The 20,397-nt window shown below is 39.4% G+C and overlaps 1 protein-coding gene and 1 long non-coding RNA gene across 3 annotated transcripts in view; one reads left to right on the top strand and one right to left on the bottom strand.

The window, feature by feature from the left end:
* Positions 1 to 20,397, top strand: part of arhgap39 (Rho GTPase activating protein 39) — a 106,251-nt gene that overhangs the window by 54,681 nt on the left and 31,173 nt on the right. The window lies entirely within an intron of this gene.
* Positions 16,792 to 19,124, bottom strand: LOC143116593 (uncharacterized). 2 transcript variants are annotated; one of them, XR_012985874.1, is made up of 3 exons: positions 18,780 to 19,124; positions 17,753 to 17,898; positions 16,792 to 17,108 (listed from the first exon to the last, which is right to left on the bottom strand). It is a non-coding gene; the product is annotated as an uncharacterized LOC143116593 (long non-coding RNA). The 2 variants fall into 2 exon arrangements; XR_012985873.1 differs by having other exon boundaries at positions 17,996 to 19,124.

Below are 20,397 nucleotides of genomic sequence, written 5' to 3' on the forward strand. Positions count from 1 at the left end.
TTGGAGACATCCATGTATGTTGAAATTTACTGCAAATTCAAAACGGGATTAGTCTGGAACGGTTTGAACGGACTGATTTACACCTTTCTTTTCGGTAAGGTCTGCTGTTTATTCTGATATATGGTTCGTCATATGTTAAACGAAGGGTTCTGAAGTATTCCACCGAGATGAATGGGTAGGGAGATGGACGCAAAACCTTCAGTAGAATTTATGATTGAATGATATGATTTACTTTTCTCGCGAACCGTTCACCACAGCAATTAGCAGCTAACATCGTTTAAAAGCTGAGAAAAAGCTCTTCCATGTGATACTTGTGATGTCTGTGTGATGAGTAGCTGCTAGGCTACTTCGCGAGTAGTTCAACTGAGAAGAATGGGTTAATTTGGACGCACTTTCTTGCGCTGTCACTTTCTCCACTGCATAATTTGGCCATAGGCTAAATATATATCGCTATTAGTAGGACGCAAAGCAGAATATTTAAAGAAGGGGGCACCAAGGCCACCGTGGCCTGTAAACCTCTGATTTTCAAAGGGGCGTCACGGCCAACTCAAGGGGCTACGACGGCCATGGCCAATTCCAAACCACAGACATAATGTTGAAACAGAGCGAGCAAGTTTGTTACTGCAGCCATCCACGCTTGTTTGTATGCTTCAAGACGCAGCTTGATGAGGTCATCATCTTTGCGCCGGTAAACGCTTCAGGAGCGCATAGGCACTATTTGGGTGTAACGCAAGCATTATTTTATCGGTTTTAAGGCAAAAAAAATCCGATAACGATATTAACAGATATTACATTTTTATGCTAATATCGGGCCGATAATATCGGTGGGCCGATATTATCGGACATCTCTAGTAAATAGTCTACTGTCACGCAGTTAATGGGATACTGTGCAGAGTTGAAAGTTAGGTCAACTTAAACGAAGCCCTTGCTTGGCCGCCTGTGCTGCGCAACGCACACTTAGCTCCTCTCATCTATACAATGTAGTTCCCACATTTCTGTAAACCATACATAATTTCAAAGAAAAATATTACCACTCGAGGGAAATCAGTGTGGTGTCCATGTGAAAAAATAGGCATAAATCTAGCGTACACATTTTCACGAATCACTGATGTGTTGATGACATAAATTAGGAAATGTTAGAGGACTTAAGGAGACGTGATGTTGAACTGCATGCCGATGCCATTTAACCCAAATGCCCAGATTAACTGACGGAAGATATGCATTGTCTATAGCAGGGGTGGGCAAACTTTTTGGCTCAAGGGCCACATTGGGTTTTGAAAATTGGCCGGCGGGCCACACAACCCCCCCAACGACGCACGCCTAAAAAAAAACATTTTTTTATAGCCTATAATTTAGTATGAAAAGTATTTGTTTTAAAATACTGCTAATTTGTTTTAAAAATACTGCTAATTTTATGCTGTTTAACAAATGTATAAATTGTACACTATCGCTTTAAGACAGTCGCTTTAATTCACGTTTATTTCTCAATGATCTTCTGCCTGCTCCACTATGGCTAGTGCTGTACCTACGGCTGGGCCCTCTCACAGTTTTTAAATGGTCAGTAGTGGGAACTACTGTTGCCTTCATGATTTCCTTTTAAAACTTTCTGATAAGGAGGAGATATCAATTATCAACAATCACAAGCCAGCTGGAACCTGCGGCTCTCTCTCCCTCTCGTGAGTGCAGACGCGTTCCCAATTAAATGGATTGCATATGTTCACGTTAGATCTGCTGCAAAGGAGATAACTAAGAGTTAACTTAGTTTAACATGATGTTATCTCTATTTAACATGATGTTTTGACATTGACATTGTAAACGTTATCTAAGGAGAGTGAAAAGCAGTTTGCAGTAAAGCTAACCAACGTCTATCGCAGGAAAAAAATAGCGAGCAGCCTGATAACTAGCCTAAATGAAATGCTCGGCGGGCCGGATGAAAGTGCTTGGCGGGCCGCATCCGGCCCGCGGGCCGTAGTTTGCCCATCCCTGGTCTATAGAGAGGTAATGTTAGATTACATTGTACATTGCAAATATATCACCATGCAACCTCGTGATTCAGTGAGAATGATCCCAAAACATCGGAAAGTATGTCTTTGTGACAATTCTGTATTACATTTTGTCAAGATGAAAAATCAATAGCTAACTGTTCCCAACTGAACAGTGATTATAGCGCTGTGAACGCTCCTGGCTGTGCCTGGCAAATACGCCACCATAATAGCAATCAGCTATGGAACAAGCGTGCCTGTTGTTAAAGGGATTGTGAGATGATGCTCTGATTGGTTTATTGCACGTTACGCCCAAACCACACCCATGATTAATGTAGCTACTTCAGACCACCCCATTTTAGATTTGCGTCGGGCGCAACAGTCAATATCCCGCCGGTAAAATAGCATCAGCACCCAAGATCCGCCCACAAAGTCACTTGCGTTTTGCGCGAAGACACTTCCGTTTCAGACCATTAAAATAGGGCCCTGTATCTGGAAAGGCAAGTTGTTGTTAAAGCCATAGAACATGAGTCCATCTAGTGCAAATGTTTTAATTAATCGCACTTTTATTTAATCTGGAATGCATTTGAGTTGTCTTTGCCTCTTTTGTGTTTGTTTTGTGATTGTGATGTGTAACTATTTGTTCTGCTATCTTGGCCAGGTCTCTCTTGAAAAAGAGATTTTATATCTCAATGAGACTAACCTGGTTAAATAAAGGTTATAATAATAATAATAATAATATTCAACTACACAATAGCACACAGAACAAAAGGATGTTAGATTTTAGTGGTTTTCTGTTTGTCATTCTTTTGGTTCTTTGTTTAATACCACAGAAACGGCGGGAACAGGACATTTATTGTAAGCAGACAGAATGTTGTCACCTTACAACAGCAAATGGTGTACCTAACTAATTGTTCGCCCACAAGAGAAATCTTAATTGAATAAGGCTATATCACTACCCATTTCCCCCCCTCTAATTTGACCCCAGACGTGAATGTATATTCTGGAATTATAATTAGCCAGGAGTTTCCTAGATCTTTGCTTCATTATTACCTTGGCTTCACCTTGCAACACTGTGCTGTGCTGTGCATGCAACAGGGCTACCAGAGCTCTGTTGTTACATCCAGAATAAAGAACTATTCTTTCGCAAGCCAGCCTCAAGTTTTTACCTGCTCTTAACTACACTGGAATCGACTCGGTCAACGGTGTCTCCATTTGGATTTAAGGAGACAATTTTTAATAGCATTCATTAGTTGGTGTTTCCACCCAGTTGTACATGAAATAAGGAAAAAACAAGATTCATCCTGAAGAGGACAACAGTCTGTTTCAACGGTGAGTTGTTTTTAATTTTTTCATGCAGTTTGACTAGAGTGTACCAGTGTGTTGAGCAAGTTTTGATGATTACAATGGGATGCATAATTAGAATAAAGATATTACGAAATACTGTAGATCTCATGATGAGTAGTTATTCACCATCATTTGCAAATTGGTAATGACGGTTAAAAGTGATTATGGGAGAGGCGAGAGACATGTATGGAGCACAGCTGAAGACGCACTGTCACGAGATATAAGCAACTCCTCTGCAGGATAAATGTTGTTTTATTCAGTCATTTGAGCAATATTAGGATAATGTTGCTTTTTCCAGCCTATGTTTTCGATGGTAACCCATTGTCAGTCAATAGTGAAAGTAACTTACTGCATATACAGTACTGTAACTGTATTGTTGTTGACTGACATCATGGTGAAGTTAGTTTCACTTTGCCAATGAGTTCAACTAATAGACGAGTGCAAATGTGTGAAGGCTATGCTAGGTTTTAGTAAAGCATGGTTTAGTGAAATGACTATTCCATACAGTCTTGCAGGCAGCCTCCTTCAAATGCGAAGTTGACTGTCAAAATACAGATGCATTCTTTGACGTCATGCTTTGCGCCGTTCACTCCCACTCCCAATGTGGACTGGACATCCTACTAAATTTGAATAAGCTTTTGACGAGTGACGATGCGCTTTAGACGGTCATTATAGGGTCCTCTATCTCTTGGCTAATTTAGTAGTGATGACTGACTAAATTAGAGGCTAACTGTAGCTTAAGGTTAAGTTACAGTTTGTAGCTACTATGTGCTTGTTAGTATTTCCCACTGCGCTGTAAGACAGCGTTTCAAGTCTTATTCTGTAGTTCTATGGTGCAGGATGTGAGGGTGTAACAAAGAATGACTGGATTTGGTGTGGTGCATAGCTGAGGCTAGGCAGGCATATTGTTTCGCTGCGAGGTAGGAGAAATTTGATAGTGCACAGTTTTTTATGTGCTTGTTAATATTTTGCACTGGGCTGTAAGACTGCGTCTTATAGGCTTAGCCTACCAGTAACATCTTGTTAGATATCTATTTTTTTCATCTTAACATCTAACATACAATGTTCAGTAAAAGGAACAGGGCCTGTGCCAGCCAGATCCCTACAACTGAGATAGGTGGGGTGGCACCGCCCCAAATTAGTGAAGATGAAATAGTAACAATGGTGAGAAATGTTTTGAACAGTCATCTCAGGATGGAGGAGACCGAGAAAAGGATTGAAATGAAATATGGCATCGTCAATGATGATGGTAATTTCGGGCCTATGGCCGATTTGCAGCGAGCATGGGGGAAACTGCAACGTCTATCCCTACGTTTAAATGAACAAATTCTGCCGGTCACAAACCACATCCGATCTCTTTGTGATGTTGAAGGCGAGGAAATGATCTTTAACAAGACACAACCTGTGACCAAGATTTAGATTGGACAAGCATGTCAACCGCTGCCTAAAATGGACAGCCTGGGTTTTACTACAGCTGTTTGTGCCGAGTTCGACAGGGTGCTGGGCACCCAGTGATGCAGTCTCAGACGACCATAGCTAATCCTGGAGTCCTGTCCTTTGATATTTAACATATCATAACTACTAGAAATTACATGAACCTTAGGCTATTTGATGAAATGATATGACCCTTTTATAATTTGATAGATGTTTGTTTTCAAATTAATATGAATGCTTTTTTCCAATTTTCTGTGAACATTAGTATACTGCTGCTGTGTTTTTATTTGTTATTTCAGAAACGACTGTCCGTGACCACAACCCCCAAACAGCCGTTTGACGACACCAGCAGTGATCATAGTGACATGAGAGGATGCACAGAGTGGATGACAACCGTGATCCTGACAACGATGGTTTTCATATCACGTCCTGTATCAGACGTACATTCAAAATAAAGAACTATTCTTTCGCAAGCCAGCCTCAACTTTTTACCTGCTCTTAACTGCACTGGAATCGACTCGGTCAACGGTGTCTCCATTTGGAATTAAGAGGTGTGTTAACGTAACACAGTTATTCAGCTACACTATTCCGCCAGCTTGATGTTGATTAGCTTGGTGACAAGTAAATTAAAATGTCAGTTCCTGGTTGCACAGTTTGTTGTGATGATGTCTCCTTTCTGCCAGATGTGGAATATTAACGATGACTAAACATTTGTTTGCTTACCCTCGTTTGAACAGCCGTTGTCCATTGCTGTGTAATTTGTTAGCTAGATGCTAGCGATTAGCGAAATGCTAGCGGTTGGCTGTGTTTAACATGGGAAGTGCCTGGGAAGTAGCCTGGCGGTCCAACCTATATCATTGAAATGTATAGTCTGGAATTGACCCATTCACCTTGCGGAGTAAAATGTAAAATGCGGAGTAAAATGCACTTTAGATCGATCTCCGGATGATTGGGGGTACATACGTTGAGTTGACATCAAAATTATGTCATTCGGATGTGTTTTGAGAAAGTTCGATTGTATGAATTGATGAATTTCATCAAGCCAGTGCCTTTACAGAAATGTTGCCATCTTTGCCGCCACCTTGAGGGGAAAGTCCGTAGGAGTCTTATTGCTGAGTGTGTTGTAACACGCTCTGGAAATTCACAATTTCCTCGCCGTTTAAAAAAAAAAAAAAACATAGTCCAGTATTTCTTTCGAAATTGAAATGAAGTTGTATGGACTGGACTATGTTTTTTTTTTTTTTTAAACGGCGACGAAATTGTGAATTTCCAGAGCGTGTTACACAGCAATAAGACTCCTACGGACTTTCCCCTCAAGGTGGCGGCAAAGATGGCAACATTCCCGGAAAGGTACTGGCTTGATGAAATTCATTCTGGACTCTCTATTCGACCACATAAAGACCTCGGGATACTTCGGTTTGGCTTTGGGGACCCTCTACTCACTACCACGTAAGTGTTATGTTGTTTGGAACTGTAGAAGAGGTACAAAAATAGCGATTTGTAGCGGCGCAATTGAAATGCCCCGCTCACTTCCAGGCTACGAGTTGTGACTGAAAACGGTACAATCAAACTTTCTCAAAACACATCCGAATGACATAATTTTGATGTCAACTCAACGTATATACCCCCAATCATCCGGAAATCGATCTAAAGTGCATTTTACTCCGGATAATTCCTTTAATCCAAGGGCCGGGCAGAGAATTGTCTTTCAAACTGCCTATGCATGCAATAGGCCAGCGCTACGACCATATCCGTATCTGGTCGGCAAAACGGCAAATACATCCTTCTTCGAAAGGAATGACTTAAGTGCATTGTGTTGCTCAACTTTCAAAGAAAATCTCCTCCAAAGTTGACGCCAACGCCGATTCAAACAACCGCTCTTCGTTCGCCATAGCCACCTTCCTTGTTGTTCACCGTCGCAGGACTGTCGTCATCCTGTTAAGCCCGCCTTAAGACGCTCTAACAAAATAGACCGCTGTGATTGGATGACGTCCATGGCGTCAGCCAATAGAAATCCCTATGGTTTGCTACTAGACGTACAGGCTGAGCAAATTAATTTGCCGCCGCTAGGGTGCGTCTAGATTTCTAGGCTACCTGGGAAGCTGAATAAAATAACATCATTTACATAACAAGCCAGGTTCCAAAAATGACATCAAAAACAACTTAGTCCAGCCTGGACCATAAATCATAACAAACTCTTCCAACCCAATCACCGACGAGATGGCAGTTTAGGAGAGTTTCAATGGCACGGGTGGGAGGGGGAGGGAGTAACAAGCTAGCTCTCTGTTTTGTTTGAACATCACCAGAAGTGACGTTACCCAACATCGCTTAGAGCACCTTTCATTTTAGTATTTTGTTTGAATGTTTATACTTCCTTTCAGTTTTTGTTACAGTTTTTCTCAGTTGCTTTGGCGCATTTCTCAGATTAGAATTGACATTTTCAAAACTTTTTTTTTTTTTTTTTTTTAAACCCACCACCACCCCCCCCCCCCCTCATTGGGGGACTTAACTTTTTGTTTTGTATTGTTTTTTTTTGTTTTTTTTTTTCTACAAGCATTATTCAATAACAATTCATAACAATTCAAAAATCTAAACAAAAGACATATATTTAAAGAAAAACAAAGAAAAAATACCTTACATATTTCATTTAGTTTGCCCCCACATGCACATTTTAAATTATATATTAACCCCTACCAAATCGCCCCCCTCCCCAGGAAGAGAGTATATTTTATGAGTATACTTATATTAAAAAAAAAATGTTTTTTTCGCTTCTATATATAATATTCCTAAGTCCACCCTTCTCTTTCTTTTACTTTAACCCATCTATCTGCATATAATGTTTTACCCATCTCATGTGCCATTTTCAAAACTGTTTGTTCAAACTCCATCATCTTACCATCTTATATGCACATCATTAAAGCAATTTCTCCCCATCCTGAACAAATAGCAATTTTCAATTGCTAATGTCATGTTGGTCAAATGCACTATACTGGTTCCCTGCTGAATAGCCCTACCCCATAAAATAAATTGGCCTTATTTCATTGCTCGTGTCATTACATGCAAATGTGTTGAACTAGTTATCATAACCTGTCTATACATATATGTGACCTGACAGACAGGAATGTCAGGGCGTATAGAATGATGTACAGTGCACAGCTCTGACCAAGAGGTGTTTTGCTGTGTATTGATCATTTTTAAATATTTACTTTTGAGACATAAACAAAGCATTTTGCGCAAGATACACGCTTTTGCAGGTAATCCACTATGTGGTGCAGTTTGCATTAATTGTTTTGAGAAATGCACAGTTGTGCAAATGTTAATGATGATTCGAGAAATGCACCAAAGCAACTGAGAAAAACTAACTATAATAACCTTGATTTTGATGTCACTTGACTTGCCCAACTGGATCCATAGTGCCTACTTGAACATCAGTTTTTGAACTGTACAGCCTTGTCACAGTCCTCGGGAATGTTAGATGTGAGCACTGTGTGATTATGTAGTGAGCACTGCTTTTTAGGGTCCTTTCTGACCACTAAAGTGTCTGCACTGTTTTTGTCATCTGTTGAGTTTTCTCTTTCCTACTGATGTTTCAGCATGGTGTTTCGATGAACACTTTCCTCTGTCTTGGTGCCACAAGGCTCCTGTTGTTATGCTGGCAAAGTTTAGATCATTACGTAATATTGCTGATCGCAAACTCTGTGAAACTTTTGCTTCACAAAAATTGAGAATGGAGGATGAGGGAGGACTTTGCTCCTCTTTCTAGCATGATCCTACTGTGATCCATTTTTCTTACAGATTATGTGGGAGTCTCTGGACATTTGGAGTGACCCCATGTGATATTTTGTGGTACAACAGACCAGGTAGGTAGCCATCTGTTCTGGCTGCCTGAAGTTCCAAAAGGGAGTGGCATAATTCTCTTCTCTAGTGGAGGGTTTCAAGTCATCAAAACAGCTGTGGAAGGATGTTTTTGAGGTCCAGTAATCCTCTGGATGATCATTGGATTTCAGTAAGCCTTTCAGTAAGCCTGAACACACCGTCTCCTGTTGCATCTATTACTTTGCTGCTGGAGTGGATGGGCTTGTGCTGTACAGAGGAGCTGAATGGGCTAGATACCGCAGAGGAGATTGGTAATCATGATGACTAGTGTGTTTAATGTTTTGAGGAAGCTCTTTATAACTGTATGGCATTTTCAGGGGATTTACAGTGATGTGGATTGTCTTCAAGGTAGTGTCTTATTTCAATTAGTGTTGTGGATCTAACTCCATGAACTCATGGTTGCTGATTTTACTCTGTGTATCAACCTGTTCTACTGTATGTAGCTCCTCGCTGCTTCACCTCTGTCTATGCCTGGCTGGTAAATTAGTGGGTGTGAAACTGGGTGGCTTTGTAGCATGTGATAGATTTGAGGCTTCAAATCTCTAGAAAGACTAGAGACTGAGACATTGGCATGGAGTTAACCACAGGACTTTCACTGTGATGTTCAGCTGATCTGAGACTATTTTTTTCTGCTTAGATGATATAACTGTCCATACTCATCCTCATTCTCAGCAGCTACTTATAATACTTTGCTTCAGAATTTTCTGCACAGCTGTCTTTTCATCTGTAGTTTATGCAAGCTTGTTTGTAGTTCAGCTTTTTCTCCTTACATTTCAGCCTTTTGTTTTGCTGTAAACGGCTTCTGCTTGAGCATGTGCTATCAGGGCAGTTGAACTCGCAACAGAAAGTTTGCATCAGTGCTGTAAGAGAATGTTTGCAAAAAGTTTGTTTACACCAGAGCAGCTGAACATTAGTGATCTGATTTGAAAAGGTTAGTGAAAGTCAGTTTATTCACTATGTTGTGCCATGATGATTAATTTGCTGTTGTTTCTGCTTACAGGACTGCAGTGCAGATGTGCATTTTTACTATTGTGCCCCTTTTAAAGTGTGGTGTCCAGCTTGTTAGGTTGGCAGATCTGATGCAGAAGTAGTTAATTTTAGAATCTTTACTTAAGCTTTGTAAAACTAAAATATACAAATAAAATGTATAGCATTTGCAGGTAAGAGATTTCAATGTAACTTCATGCATTCATTATTATTTTGCACAACAACATACACATGAAGTACATTGGATACATATAAATGTGTTTAGGTTTAGGAAATAAAACCCTAAAATTTCCATTGGCTGGCTAAAGGACTACATTTGTTGTTTATGGCAGGGATTCGTAAATGAAAATGAACACAGTTTTTGGATGAACATAACCGAAAATGGGAACAAAACCAATTTCACTTGTTCTGGAGTGAAAATGTTATTTTAAATTTTAGATAACCGGTTAATACTAATCGTTCCGATTAACCCTCTAACCGCCCATGTCGCAATATTGCAACAAACGTCATTACTGAATAAAACAGACGATAGACGCGAGTACAGTGTAAAATCTCATTTGTACTCTTGACCACTACAGTGTTTCCTCTATGTTGATTTGGTAGTGGCGGCCCCCCACGGTTTAATTTTCTTCTCCCACGGTATCAGAAATGGGGCAGACGTACAATAGTCGCAGTTGCCTTTCAAAATTCATTGTGCAGACCTGTTGTAGATTCTCCAAATATGATAGATCGTCTATTGACTGATAGTCACGGAGCGTCTGTGAATGGAGGTGCGTCTTTTTCGACAGTGTCCACTAAGCATACCATGCTTATTTCGACCCTCTGCCCAACATAGCTGGAGGTGCCAGTGACAGTAGTGATGATAGTGTCCGTAATGGACATGGTATAGACAGCAGGGGTTGTAAAAATAGGGCTCTGAAGAACTTCAAAGTCACCCGCGATATGGAACTGATTTGACCATGCTACTTTATTGTATAGTAGCATAGGGTTTGTGATTAAAGTAATAGTTTACTATTGTTGGTTTACATGTGACTGTTTTCCTGTTCATTTGTTATGTCGGTGAAATCACAAAAAAAGAAAGTAAAACTGCTTAAATATGTTCAACATCTAGTATTTACTGAAATGTGCATAATTCACGGTGGTTGCCATCCAGTGACGTCATAATATGCAAATTAGATGAGTACATTTACCCCCTTCATAAGCTTCTGGTCATACTCAATGATTTTCACATTTACAGTAGGACTTTATCTCTGACCACTTGCAAGCCATGGCCTTTTGAAATTTTGATGTAAAAATCCAATTTATATATTTTAAACCCTGGCGGCTAAAGGGTTAACCTTTGTTTTAATATTATTCAAAAGTCATGGAAAGTAACCTGCCCACAGTGTTCCCCAGACCCCTGAATTTAGTCCGATTATTAATTATTAATCAGTGTCTCCCTTGTATGGCTAGAACTACTAGTTGATAAAAAGGATTTTCATATCCAACACTATCTAACTGACTTTTAAAAGGATGAAACATTTTGTGAAATAGCAAAGGCTATCAGAGAGGAAAATACCTATAGGCCTGTCATGCAGTTGATTGCACCACACATAGGTTAGGCTATTACAGGGCTTAAAGCAAGGACATTTTCTGTGCCTGAAGTTAGGCTATCAGACATTTTTTAAGATCTATTATTATATAGGCCTACTTGCCTACTTCCAAATCTTGCCCCACGTTTGAATTCAAGCACAGTGATTTTAACAGTTAGCCTTGATCGAATGTGATTTGATTTAAGCTTTAAGGATGTTGGGCAAAAGAAAACGTGAAGGAACGTAAAGGAACGTTATTAACCGTTCTTCTATAAGGTTCTAACCGGTTACTATTTAGAGAGACCTTGGAACACTGGAACAGGAACGGAAAAATAATGTTTTAGCTCAGAACGAACCAAAATGAAGATCATTCTGTTTTCAGTCCATGGTTGTTGGTATACATTGACTTTCCTCCTTCACAGCTCTGGAGAATTTTACAGTTTTAACAATGCAACTTCGATTTGTATGCACTTCATTTAGCGGAGAATATCTCAACTGTTATAGACTAATATGACCCCATTGAACAACGTGGGATGTGTGCCAAAATCTCTACCCGGACGAAAGTCCTGAAAATGAACATAATACGAGACACTATTATCACAACACAGGTGAATGGGACATTTTTCCCCCTTTATAAATATCCTCATACATTTCTACCAGATTAATCTTAATATTAAGATAAATACTTTTTGTATTACACTTAACCTAAAAAATAAAATAAAATATGCAAATGAGGCAATATATTGTTAAATATGCATAAATATACATTATTCCTCACAAAGAACAGATAAGTTGGTACATACCAGTTATTCATTTGAAATCGTATTTTACAAAATTCGAAAAGATCTGGAGAGAGTGACAGATGGTGTTTCCCATACATTAACTCATTTGTGGCGGCGCACTATTTAAATCGGATGGAATTAGTTTATTGTAGAGCTATGCACCTTTGCACAGCCTCTCCTTGTGTCTCAACAAACTTACATGCACGTTTAAAGAAAAAATTAACAATCTTGCAATTGTTGGCATAAAAGTCGACTGGCTAAATTGTGCTTAAATCTCGATCATAACCATGCTGCGCTAATTTGTTAAAAACTGTTGCATTGAAGTTAATTCTGCAAACCTACCACCACAAATAGAATTCAATTCTATGGGAAACACTGCAACTCATCCACAGGATCTACATCACTGACACTGTCATCAGGTGACACAGATGTCTTTGTGTACCTACTGTATTATACCACATAACAATTGTTCTGGCTCATCCGCAACTCAGGAGTAAAAAGATCAATATTACCACTTCACAATATCTGCATAGCGCTGGGAGATGAGCTCACACAATGTCTCCCAGCTCTACATGCACTGACTGGGTATGATACAAGCAGCAAAATATCAACCAAACTTGCAGCTCTGAACACTGTCCACAAACCAGACAACTCTTCTCTGATTCTCAATTTCAACTGTCCACAGCTAACAGAGAGTGCAATACAAATGGCGGAAACATTCTTGGTCAAATGTCTCAAACCATCAACGGACATGGAGACATTTGACGACCTGCGCATTGCTGCATTCTATACCGTAGTAATGCCCTTAAGATTGACTTTGAGAGGGCCGCTTGCACCTCAACTAATGCAAAAAAACATATACAAAGAGCCTATTGTCAACAGCAGCTTTGGGTTCAAGCACCATTTACAGACGCCACCTTTATCTTAAATGCAGATGCTTATGGTTTTGTAAGAAAGGCCAGTTTATCAGTCCCTGAGATTATAATCTGAAGGTTAGCCAGATCCCTGCTGGTGTGGCAATGTAAATGTAAATCAGGTTTATTGGCGAAGTATACTTGTGTATACAAGGAATTTTGTCTCTGCATTTATCCCATCAGTGAATTAGTGAACACACAGAGCACACAGTGAAAACACACTGAGGTGAAGCACACACTAACCCAGAGCAGAGCTGCCTTGCTACAGCGGTGCTCGGGGAAGTGAGGGGTTAGGTGCCTACTGGTGTGCACACAAGAATGGCTGTCCCTGTCGGGTAGCTGCATCCGTTGTTGCAAGTACTGCAAATGCAAAGGAGGCAATAGTTGTAAAAATCCTATCACTGAATGAGATCTCATCATCATCCCCATACCTGGACTCGGTTGTGAAAGTTTTACCTTGCAACACAGGGAATAAACCTGTTCTGTATTTTTTACTTTAAGTTACAGACATTTACATCAATTGTCTGGCATTATAATTTATTTGCCTCAGGTGTACTTTGGTTTTTAGTGGCAGGCTAACACATACTGATGACTTGCGCTAGCCTAGCAACTGCGAACTTTGCAACTAGAAGGACTGGATGAAATGTGTTGAAAATGGTCTCCACTGATACATATCACACTTGCTAACTTGGAAGTGAGGTCCTGTGTCCAAAATCCTGAACCACCCCTTTAACATTCCAATGATAATAGCAATGTTGGATATAAAATGTCTGTATATTCGTTCTTTTAAAAAACAGTCCCTTGTTTATATACAATTGTATTTATCATTTTCCATTGAATACAGCACTAAACAGGACAACCCCCCCCCCCCCCCACACACACACACACACACACACAACATCCACACTGATCATCTAAACACTATCAAAAATGTCAAACCAGAATTCTTACACTTACACGGTCATTGTAAACATTGTGATCACCGGAGCAACACAGATGTATAAACTTCAGATTTTATGTGCCAACATAAGGGACTAACGTTTCGACATTCTGCCACATCTTCGTCAGAGTCTATGGCAAGCATAGGTAGTGGTACCTTATTAAGCTAAACAGGAACACCTGACAGGTGCAGGGGGCGATATCTCAATCTTCACATGGCTACCATAGACATAGGCTGCACTCAAAACATTAACAGCCCTTAATGGTGTATGCATAACAAATAATTATACTAACAGGGACGCTATTACATAGAGAAAATAGACATAGATATCACATACATGGTAACATCTCAATTTCATATTTCATATATAGTATAACAAGTCATGAAGATCAATAGAAACCGTTCACAAATTGATTAAATATGCACATTGGCCTACAAGAAACAAGATAGGTTCAATTCCTCATTGAGTTCATGAGGTTCCAGTGTATTCAGAGTAAATATCCAAAACGCTTCTCTGCATAAGAGTTTTTTTTATAATGTCTCCGCCTCTGGAGGGTGTGGTGATTCTTTCTATCCCCCAAAATTTTAATGAGGCTGGAGAACCATGGTTAGCCTGCATATAATGTCTTGCCATGGCGTATGTAGTATTTTTAGTGCGTATTGCTGTTTTGTGTTCTGATATTCTCATTTTTAATTGACTTTTTGACAATTTGTCTGTCCAGTGTATACCAACCCACAAGGGCAAATAAGGTACCACTACCTATGCTTGCCATACTAGACTCTGACGAAGACGTGGCAGAACGTCGAAACGTTAGTCCCTTATGTTGCCACTTCAAATAAAATCTGAAGTTTTACATCTGTGTTGCTCCGGTAAAACTCCTCTTTGCCCAGAGGCGGAGTGGCAATCGGGACGGTCGGGAGTATTCTAGGTCGGCCGGCCGAGGTGCGGGCCGGCCCATAGAGCTTTTATCGCGGCCGCAAGTCGTACATGATAATTGCATTTAGAATTTTCTGCGAAAATCTCCGAGATCTACACTTCAGAGTTCTAAGAAGTCCAACAAATATTTATACCACTCGCTCACTGTCTATATGTCATTCATGGTTACCCTGCACATCATCTGTCCCATCATCCCTCATCTCTCCCATGCTGATTTTTGTGTAGGCTATAGGATTATTTTTTTTATCTTAATACATTTTTTGGCTTATTCAGGCGTTACAGAACTTTCATGCTCACAAATAAAAAAAATGACAATTTGTTTATTTGTTCTTAAATTAACGCAGGCCTAAGGCTAGAATGGAGCAAAGCCTCCTGGGAATGGGGGATGTGTTTCTGGTTTATCCAATGAACCAATTGCAGGTCAAGTCTATTTACAGAAATGTAGGGGGATAAATGTGCGGCCCCTCGTCTAATGGCATGATCGATCAAGTTCGAGGTAAACTACAGGATTTTTGACAGTCGACGGATTTGCGTGGTTGCTTGCTGTTTTACACATGGATGGAAGGCAGAGAGAAAGGTTAGCGGAGCTAAAGCATTGACGTTATTGCTAGGCAGAAACTCTTATGTTGATATGTAGCCTAGGCCTAGCCTGGCTGGGACTAATTAATGGGCCACTCAGGCTTATGAATGGTTTGTGGAACTCGTTGGAACTGTCTATATGTAAGCCTATATAGGCCTACTTTAATCGTTCTCTTCTATTCAAAGTGCCTGGTTTTTCAATTATTTAATTACCTGTGTTATTAGGTTGACATTGTCTGTAGGCTAGGCCTTTTTTAAATTTACAAAAAGGGGGGCCGGTGCCGTCAGAATTTTCCCGGTGGATTTTAGTGCCCCACTCCGCCCCTGTCTTTGGCTAGAATTAGTCCTCCTGTTGACGCAGCAGATAGCAACCTACAGAAGAGCGGAGGAACTACTGTTTTTCTACCAAACATTGTGATCACCTCAGAAAATCTGCAGCTTCAAGAGTTTATATGTACGTATGTTTAATGAGATATTACCTAATTTGCATCTTAATATGAAGATTAAACTGGTATAAATGTATGAGGATATCTATGAAGGGGAAAAAAGTCCCATTCAGCTGTATAGTGTCACCTATTGTGGTCATTTTTGTCATGTCGGAGTGTCTCTGCCTGCGCAGAAGTCTACTGAACTGCAATTGGCTCATCTGCGTTCTATGGGTGGGGCTTGCGATCGGTCAATTTGGGGATTTTGTCAGGATCTTCTATAGTCTGATGGCAACTGGCAAATTGAGGCTGAAATTGACACACAGGCATCTTTACCAATATGTCTGTGGGTGCTCATATGTTAATATTTGTGATATGCTAGTGTTAGTGTTTGGATATGCTGTCATATTGAAATGGAACTGCACTGTAAAAAAAACTCTCTGTGTTTACTTAAAAAAACAAGTCAACACATTTCACTAGCTTTTTTGAGTAATTTCAACTTGACAGTGAAGAACTCAAATAATCAAGTTAAATCAACAAATGCTCCCAACTTGAAATATCTAGTAATGCCAACTTAGTATTGTGAGTAAGGTGGACTTACAGTAGGTTAGCAACTCAAAAATTCAAGTTGAATCAAGTGCTTTTAACTTGAAATATCTAGTAATGCCAACTTAGTATTGTAAGTAAGGTGGACTTACATTAGGTAGGCAACTCAAAAATTCAAGTTGAATCAAAAGTTCTTCCAACTTAAAAAAACAAGTCAACACATTTCACTAGCTTTTTTGAATAAGTTCTACTTGACAGTAAAGAACTTAAATAAGCAAGTTGAATCAACAAATGCTCCCAACTTGAAAATATATATTAATGCCAACTAATACATTGACTCTAACCAAAAACAAGTGTAAATAACAACTCAAAAATCCAAATAGATCAAACTATGTTTTTATTTTTAGCCAGTGTGAACACCCCTGACCTACAGTACCCTCCAGAATTATTGGCACCTCTGCAAAAGCTGACTAAAAAGAAGAATATTAAATCATCTTTTGGAAATTGATCTTAATGCCTTAAGTTAAAAAATGAGGGAATATCCAACATATTAGAACACCAATTTTCTTTGTGAATGAATAATGTATCATAAATAAATAAATGTTCTTCCTTAAAATACAGGGGTCATAAGCATTGAGTATAAGTATAAGATGTCCTGTAGAACAACAGTCTCTTCCAGGACGATGGCGATATTGGTGACAGTGTCCGGTGCTTTCATGGCGTGGTCGTCTTCAATGACGGTCAAGATTCCAATTTTCATGCCTCTAGTCCTCCTCAGCATCTGCATCCTTGGTGGAAAAGCACAGAACTACATCACTAAATTTGCAAAAAATAAATTAAAAGTTCTCCGCACGTGTGCCTTTTAGCGACCATCTGGTGCAACCAGGCCAGGACAGAAAATGTAAAGAGAAGGAGAGGAACGCGAGACACTAGAGGTGAATAGGGTAACATTTTTAACTAGCAGATATCACTATGAAACTTTCCCAGTTGTATTACTTATACTCATATTAATGTATTACTTACATTAATATGAAAAAAAAAGTATTACAAGTTTTCTGTAATTTAGTGTTTACATATGCAAATTAGGCAGTATCTAATTAAATATGCGATAATTTGCATACATTTTAAAACACGTTGAGTTCATCATTAACTGGTGCACCTACTGCATTTCCGAGTTCCCTAATTATGAAGTTTGTGCTTCCTACTTTTGTGTGTCGCAAAGTTTTGTACATTGCCAATGCTATGGTCGCAGCCTACAAATGGAAAGTTATAGCTTCACCACGACGTAAATGTCCTCCAAGATGTTTAAAAAAGTCCACTGCACTGCAATCACATTGGAATGTACACTATTGACAACTGAATGTAGTTTCGACCTGAGGTGATTTGTCTTTTGCATGGTACCATGCCAAATTAAATTTTAATGTAAGCTTACCTGAAGTCTTAAAGATGCACACGCACTGGGGGTGGAGGCAGAGCCAGCTTTTTCCCTAGTGACCGTGATGAAGCCTGTAATGGGTCAGGAGGGTCTCTCCGGGTGAGAAAATGGACAGTCCTTACATTGCATAGCAACAGAAGAGTCTGCAACAACAAACAAGAATAGAAAATTGTTTTTTTTTTTATATAGGTTTGTAGTGTAGTGGACTTTTTTTAAAGATCTTGGAGGACATTTACGTACTGTAGTGATGAAGCTATAACTTGTCCATTTGTTGGCTCTGATCAAGCATTTTTAAGGGAGCGCGATCGGCGAATGTGGGGTTGCCATTGTTTTATGTGCCTGCATTCTATTGACATATGTTGCATTAAAAATTACATTGCCATTTAATTTTTTTCAACCTATATGCAGCGCCTCTGCAGATCGAGTGGCAGCAGTTGGAAGACATTGCTAAAAACTTTGGGCGGGAGTGAGGGGGTTTAGCTTACTCCACAGTGAGATAGCTATCCTCGCTGGCATCCAATACAAAGGTCTTTCTATAAAGGTTAATATTTTAGGAACATACATGTTTTCAGCAAAACAGGTAAATAGCTAACCAGACAATTATACTATTGCATTGCCTTGATAATTGAGCTGTAGCAGCTAATTGAGCTGTATGGCTATCACTATGGTGGAATTTAGCCACTAAGATTAGCTAGCAGGCTAGCTTAGCCTAATAGCTAGCAGCTACTATTTCAACACCACACTATTTCCAAGAACGTTCCTTGCTGACATCCATTTTACACAAAGTTGTTCCTGAAAGTGAATGTTTTAGGAACATCCTTGTTCAGCATTAGCAGCTATCGGTTATGTCTTCCCAGAACATTGCAAGCTTCTAACATTCACAGTCATAACTAGACATCACTAACGTTAGCTAGTGATAGCTGCTAACGGAATGTGGGCAGTCAGATCAGCTTAGCTAAAGCAACACGACACCGAGAAAGACTGACTATCATAACAATTGGATAAAACTAAATGCCTTACTTACCTTTGACAACGCTGTTGTCATTTGCTCCACGCTGCATACAGGTAGGGAAGGTGTCTGGCTTCTGTCCTCCTGACAAATTCAAGCCGCAGCCCACAGGTCGCCTTGATACGTTAGGAAACAATGCGCTTGCGCCAACTTGACTAAAAAGTTCAGTGAACTTTGGGAAACTTCTCTCTTATAGATACTTAATTATACAAGTTGAGTCAACTCAGTTTCTTAAGTTTGTTAGGTGAAATTCCCAAATTAGTTGTGAAAACTTGTTATAATGAGTTTCACTACACTATTTGATTATTTGAGTTCTGTTTAGTCAGAAAAGTTATTTGGCAGTACTAAAGGCAAGTTGTATTTTTTACAGTGTGTATCCTTCTCTCCACCTTCTTTCTTGCAGTCCACTTTAAAAGGCCAAGTACATCTGTATGATCTTTTGTACCTATGTCAAAGACTCAGAGGAAAGCATTTTTATAAACTGTCCAGTACATCAGGACATCTTCCCTTGGTCAGTGCAGTGGCCACAATGCCTTTGCCATTATTAGGGTCATTACCAAATATCAAGAAAGGAACCATTGATTAACTATTTTGAACAGTTACTGTAAAGGAGGGCTTGATCGGTCTTATTAATTGCTGTTATTAACTGGTTGTTTTTCATATATTTTTTCAAAATGATTTTGTTCCAAAATTTGGACCACTGTTCCCAGATTTAATTGTTAACAGTGTTTTATTATGTTGTTGATATTGTGTAATTGCCTTGAGCAAATATCTTCCTAAGTTTTTATGGAGGGTCCTAAGAAAATATTAAGTCCTGTAAGTTTATCATGTGCTCATTTTGTCCTACACATTTTAATAACATAGAAGATGCATTTGGAAAAACCTTAGGGTTCATTAATGATTCCAAGAAACTTGATAATGTTAAAGAGTTACTTTACATTTCAGAATGATCTCAGCCAGTGTTAACATACTGTATTCTGGTAGGATGGCCTCATTGTTGGAAAGTGTCTAAACCTTGTAATTATTGTGTGGCAATAAAGTATCTATCTATCTATCTATCTATCTGTATCCTAAAGTATCTATCTATCTATCTCCTCTCTCTCCTCTCTCTCCCTTTCCATCCATCCATCCTTTACAACAAAACTTACTAGTTGTGTCCTGGAAAATAATTGTGTAGTGTCCTTTAAAAATTAAAATGTTCAGCAAAGGGACAGCAAACAAAACACAGCTGTAGCAAACAGATCTCAAAAGATCCTTACACGAGTACAAACAGTAGATCCAGCCTTGATAAACTAAAACCATGTCTGAAAATAGATTACTCCAATATTTCATCATTGAGAGAAGGATAGTTCCTTACACTGCTGAAGATGACTACAACCTCTCACAGTATTCCATGCTGAGCAACCATAAAGCCATGTTTTCTTCTAATGCCATGTTAGCGAAAATGTGCTGTTCATAGTTTTTCCTCTGTCCTTATTAATGTCCAGTCCACTGGGATAACGTTGTTAACTTGACTTTGGGGTAGCTGTGGTGAAAGTGGCAGCATCCATATGGCATTTGGGTCCAATTGCCCATAGGGACACAGGTTTTGTGTTTGACCTGTCATTTCCCAATCCTACTCCCATCTCTCTCT

This window comes from Alosa pseudoharengus, unplaced genomic scaffold (assembly GCF_046254945.1).
Source record: "Alosa pseudoharengus isolate Yale_2024_CS ecotype anadromous, Long Island Sound unplaced genomic scaffold, YU_APseudo_1.1 YU_APseudo_1.1_scf_11, whole genome shotgun sequence".
Lineage (NCBI taxonomy): Eukaryota > Metazoa > Chordata > Actinopteri > Clupeiformes > Clupeidae > Alosa > Alosa pseudoharengus.